The following is a 6242-nucleotide window of genomic DNA, read 5'->3' as shown; positions in this document are numbered from 1 at the left end:
GCCAGCTCTCATCAACATGGTGCAAGCAAGCCAGTTTTGTGGAAAGGTAGATGAAGATGCAAGTGCTCATCTTTAACACTTTCTGGAGATCTGCAACACTTTCATCATCAAAGGAGTAACCAAAGACGCCATACTACTTTGCCTCTTCCCATTTTCACTTTTGGGGAAGGTGAAGCAGTGGTTCTACACTAACAAAGATAGAAACACTATATGGAATAACTGCTCCACTGCCTACCTAGCAAAGTTCTTTCCCATAGGCAAGACCAATGCTCTATGTGGGAGACTTTCAAGTTTTCAGTGACAACATGATGAATCTATCCCTAGGGCATGGGAATGCTTTCAAGACTATATATCAGAATGTCCTCATCATGGGATGGAGAATTGACTACTCATGTAGATGTTCTACCATGGGTTGACCAACAGTACCTGTGAGACCATGGATGCTACTACTGGAGGTGCATTCTTGTCACTTACACTTCCACCTACGACCACTCTTATGGAGAAGATGGCCTCCAACTAAGGCTAGAATGAAGAACGTGTTTAGACTTACAAGAGAGGTGGAGGTATGCATCCACTCAAGGAGGTAGACATGCTATCTGCCAAGATGGACCTACTGATGAAGAAGCTCAAAGACCAAGCTAATGAAAAGCAAGAAGTTATGCACATTCATGATTCACGCATGGCATGTGAAGTATGTGGCAACACTGGGCATTTAGGGAACAACTATCCTAAAACCCAAGAGGATGTGAACTTTGTCAACAACAACTACTATCATCCTCAATAGAATCAAGGATGGAACCAACAACAAAGGCCGAACTACCAATGTAGCTACCAAGGTAACCCTCAAGGTAATAATTATAATAACTTTAATCAACCACCCTTGAGAGAATTAATTGCTAGCCAATCTAGACAACCAAGTAAAGTAATGTCAGAAGATGTTGGTAATTAATAGGTGGCTATTAAAACAAGTGACAAGTTAATAAATACCAACACCATGTCTTGTCCTATGGGTACTGGGGGTCATACCCCCACAGGTCTGTAAGACAATGACAGGCACATGTCGGCCATATAATTCATGCGGTTCTACCACAGCACGGCTGTGCACCCATGACCCCACATATACGGTGCAAGAGTTGACACGATTTATATTATGTTGTTTTACAAAAACTATGATCTGGCCTGTCAAGATTTCTTTAGTATTAGACTGTCTTAGGCCCTGTTTGGATGGACTACAACTAGTTAGCCATGGCTAAAAAATAGCCAACTAAAAATCAGCCAATTTCTTGTGTTATTAGTCCATACCTGTTTGTATCATGAACTAATTGTTGGGTTCTATAGACTTTAACTAGTTGTTAGCCCCTGGTAGTCGGGTTCTGTTGACTAGTTGGATGGCCCCTGTATTTCTAGTGATCTGAATCATCTATATTTTGTAGGGTCGGACTGTCGTAGGTCCAGAAAATTTCAACATCTATATACCCACATCATCCGATCAGAAAGGGCGAACACAATTAGTATAACCAGTTACCAAATGACCAAAGGACCTGAGCTACACCACGCTCAACAAAGTTTAACCGACCTAATAGAAAGTTCAACAAAAGTTAACATAGACATGCATGCAAATAAGTCTTCACATACGATCGTCCCACAGACCAAACCTAGTCATGACTTGTACTAGTGATAAGTCCCATGGATCAAGGGTCAAGGCGGGCGTGTAGGATGTTGTCATCCATGTTCACCTTCAATAGGACGACGTTGGCAACCGGCTCGAGGCTCACAAACAATGGTAATGTACTCAAGCGATGGAAAGTATAGCATCAACTTTGACTCTAGCAACGAGAACGATGATCCGAAGTACTGGTGAGTCGGCGAATAGCAAGAGCGCTAGCAAGGAGGAGGATGTTTTAATTTTTTCTCTTCTCTAGAAACTCAAAGCACCTTAGAATCCATGTCTACTTTTTTTAGGGTGGGAAATCCATGGGGATATCATTTGAATAACCCATTTAGTTTTTAGGGTTTTCTATCCCTGGGCATGCCTTCCCCTTGCTTCCTAATTATAGGCCTTAGTTCAAACAGCCACAGATGCAGTCACACACACACAAAAAGAAAAATTGTCAGTTGTAGCGCAATAAGTTGAAGTGAGTAGGTTTATTTTTTTCTTTTTTGGTAATTTTTAGGTGTTAAATTCATGGATCTTTTAATTGTTTATTATCATCCTCTTTTAGTTTTATGTTTATATATATTATGAAAAAACCAAAAAGGCAACAACTAACTGATCGGATATATAAATAGGTACACAAGAGAAAAAAATGAAAAGATGGATATTAGGTAAGTAACATTTTGTCGTAATCATTTCCTATTAAAACATGGAATAAATTTTGGTCTCTACTGAGTAGACAGGGCAGTCTGCCCGCCTAAAAATTTGATTTTGCACCACGCCGAGCAGTCCCGCCAACACGCACAAAAAATTAGATGTCTCTCTTTTGCCCTCCGCACGGAAAATAGGTTTACCACGCTATCGATTTCAGACAAGGGCATTTGTGGAAATGTGATGGCCACATAAAAGCACAAGGAGTCATCGTCTCTGCCTCCATCTCCATTATCTAGTCGCACTGTCTCTCCTCTAGCTCCAAATCCTACACCCATGGCCATCCTCTCCACTCTCCAGCCGTCCTGTAACAGAATCGTCCAATTTATAAGAGCACAAGTACAATAGCAATCACCGAAGTGATCAAACTATCATACTTGAGCCCATATAAACACGGTAGTCCGATGAAATCATGAAGGATCTCAAACCAACCAACATACAAGCCAAGATCGTACATGATTCAACATAACAAGTCACATGTTACATCATAGTTCACAAATGGTTTACAAGTATCTCACATACATCAGAGTTCACATAGTTATTACAAACCAAGTTCAAATAGCGGAAACCTTGGGCACCATCGTGTTCCTCATGTCAACCCACACACAGGGGTACCCTAGGTTGGGTCAATGGCTCACTAGAGCTAGCTCACTAACGAGCATGGCAGACGGCGATGGTCACGCGGTGGCGCGCCAGCCATCTTTGACTGTGGTAGGCTCTGGTGAGAACGGCCCTACCTCTATGGTGACCTAGCACATTTCTAGAGCAAGATCTAGCCATAGTGGAGTAGTGGGAGAGCCTAACCGCATGCATGGTGGCATGGCAGCGCATAGCACACACAGCGGGGCTTTCTGTTCTGGCTAACCGGTGGCGAGAGGTGGGTCTCCATCTTCATGGTAGAAGCTAGGGTTCATGGCCATGCACAAACATCTTCGAGTGGGGGATGGTGAGACCTAGGGGCTGCTGGCCATGGCAAGCTCGAGCTCATAGCCATGGCGAGCATGGAGGGAGCGGCGGTATGTTCCCGCATGACGATACGGTAGCATCTACCCTAGCTTTGGCCTGAGCAATAGTGACCTAAGGCAACTATGGACCAAAAGGTAGGAAGGCGGGAGATGCAGTGGAGCAGCCTAGCCATGGTGAGCCGAGAGCACAGTGGTGCTCTGGTGATGTCGCGGTGGTAGAAACGACCGTAGGCCTTTGCCTTGGGCTTGAACGGCGGCTCTACTGGGTTGAAGTGGTAGAGCGGAGCAAGGCAGAGCTATTGGCATGAGCGATTTGGAAACAGAGCGGTGAGGGCTGCCCATGAGCTTGGCGAAGCTCATAGTGGCAATGGTGCTTGGCTTCGCTATGACGAACAGGAGAGAGAGGGAAGCAAGGCGAGTGAAAGCGAGTGGGAGCGGGCAGTAGGGGCCTGGCCCTCTTGTCCACGTGCTGGCCCGACCGGCCCAACTATCGTCGACGTACGGCCACCATGTGGCAGCCACAGCCTAGCGCAGTCGGCCACTGACGCCGCGCGCGTTCATGGCCATCAGAGCCCAGCATGTACATCTGATAGAGCAACTTTGTGACCATGTAGCTCCTAATCCATGGTGAATTAGTGAAAGTTGTCAAGCTATGTGAGATCTACAACTTTGCTTTAGGGAGTAACATATAATTGGTCATGGTTAGCAAGTTACAAAGCTCCAAACTGGTGCACTTGAAACTGAAATTAGCATTTTGGACTTAGCAAAATTTCTAAGCCTAGAAGCAGCATTTTGTTGATTTTTGTGAGCCCTATTTGACCATGTTAGGCACTGAATTAGGTCATTACCCTTAAATAAAGTTTGTTCCACATAAGATAAGCTACAACTTTTATTAAGGGTGCACTGCCATGCAAACACTCTATGCTATAGTTCAACTTTGGTCAAAGTAGGATCATGAAAAATGACATTTTGAGTAAACTAGGACATGTATACAAATATTGTTCCATTTACCATCCTAGACATGTATAAGGTGTTTTTGTGACCTCACAACCATCTCTTGCATTGGTCACACATGATCACAAGGATATGCATATATATAATCAACATCACATGTGATAATATTTAAAGAATAAGATGAAATTCCATATGCTCATGCTCATGAATGCTTGGATGATGCTTGTGCTCATGAAATGCAAGTGCCAAATGCAATGCTTAACACTAGGGTGTTATAGCCCCTCCCCCTTATAGAAATCTCGTACCAAGATTTTAAAGACCTTCCATTTTTCATAGAAAGTTGGATAAACCTCTCGTAGATAATCCTCCCTTTCCCACGTTGCATCCACTTCACTTCCATGATTGCTCCACATGACTTTGCGAAACTTGATCATATGATTTCGAGTTACTCTATCCTTGCTATCTATGATTTGCATCGGCTTCTCTTCATAGGCTAGATCCGATTTTAACTTGATATCTCTAACCTCCACTCTTTCTTCTAGAACACGTAAGCATTTCTTTAATTGGGATACATGAAAAACATTGAAGATAGCCCCCATTTCTAGGGGTAACTGGATCTTATAGGCTACTCTTCTACTTTTCTCAATGATTGGATATGGACCTACATATCTAGGTGCAAGCTTTATTTTCACACCAAACCGTTGTGCCTTTTTTATTGGTGACACTTTCAGGTATACATAATCAACTACTTCAAATTCAATGGGTCTTCTTCTCTTGTCCGCATAACTCTTCTGCCTTGATTGAGCAGCTTCAATATGTTGTTGAATGATATGCACCTTCTCTTCAGCCTCTTTGACAAAATCAATACCATAGTATCTTCTTTCTCCGGGTTCAACCCAATTCAAAGGAGTTCTATATTTATGGCCATACAAAGCTTCAAAACGAGTCATCTTAATACTCTCTTGATAACTATTGTTGTAGGAAAACTCAGCTAAAGGTAGCCACTTTTCCCATGAACCCTTTGAAGAGATGACACAAGCTCTCAACATGACTTCCAATAATTGATTTACATGTTCAGTTTGCCCGGAGGTCTGAGGGTGATAGGCAGAACTTCTGACTAAGTTGATAGGCAGAACTTTTGACTAAGTTGAGGCCCTCTATCAGACACAATGGTTCTTGGCACACCATGTAGATGTACTATGTGGGAGAAATACAACTTAGCATACTCATATGGTCAGTAGTCGATTCTGACTGGAATGAAATGTGCAGACTTAGTTAGGCGATCCACAATCACCCATATACAATCAAAATTCTTATGAGTAGGTGGAAGTCCAACAATAAAATCTATGCTCACTTCTTCCCACTTCCAACCTAGAATAGACAGTGGTTGAAGCAGTCCAGCAGGTTTCAAATGAATAGCCTTGACTCGGCAACAATTATCACATCTAGCAACATAAGCTACAATTTCCTTCTTCATTTTGGTCCACCAAAAATGGGTCTTCAAGTCCTGATACATTTTACAACTACCCATATGAATGGACAATTTAGAAGAGTGAGCCTCACCTAAGATCTGGTTTCTAAGTTCTTTATCCTTCAGCACTACCAGTCTATCATTAAACCATAGAACACCATTCTCATCTATCCTAAAATGCTTAGTCTCTTGCTCTTTCATCTATCTTTTGCTATGGAACACACCTGGATCGGTCTTCTAAAGCTCAATGATCTTGGTCTCAAGAGATAATATTGTGCAGCACAGCAAGATGTAACAAATTGAAGCCATCTTCTAATAAAGAATTGCAATGAGACTTTCTGCTCAAAGCGTCTACAACAACATTCGCTATGCCAAGATGATAATGTACTTCTAAATTGTAATCTTTGATCAATTCTAGCCATCTTCTCTGTCTCACATTCAATTCGGATTGAGTGAAGATATACTTAAGACTCTTATGATCTGTGTA

General features: G+C 42.4%; 1 non-coding gene across 1 annotated transcript; it reads right to left on the bottom strand.

Annotated features, from left to right (window-relative positions):
• Nucleotides 1-266: 266 nt before the first annotated feature.
• LOC136462067 (small nucleolar RNA R71) lies at nucleotides 267-375 on the bottom strand. The gene has a single exon (XR_010760589.1). It is a non-coding gene; the product is annotated as a small nucleolar RNA R71 (small nucleolar RNA).
• Between the last annotated feature and the right edge of the window lie 5867 nt (nucleotides 376-6242).

The sequence above is a fragment of the Miscanthus floridulus genome, chromosome 6 (genome assembly GCF_019320115.1).
Source record: "Miscanthus floridulus cultivar M001 chromosome 6, ASM1932011v1, whole genome shotgun sequence".
Lineage (NCBI taxonomy): Eukaryota > Viridiplantae > Streptophyta > Magnoliopsida > Poales > Poaceae > Miscanthus > Miscanthus floridulus.
This window is presented reverse-complemented; position numbering and strand designations above follow the sequence as displayed.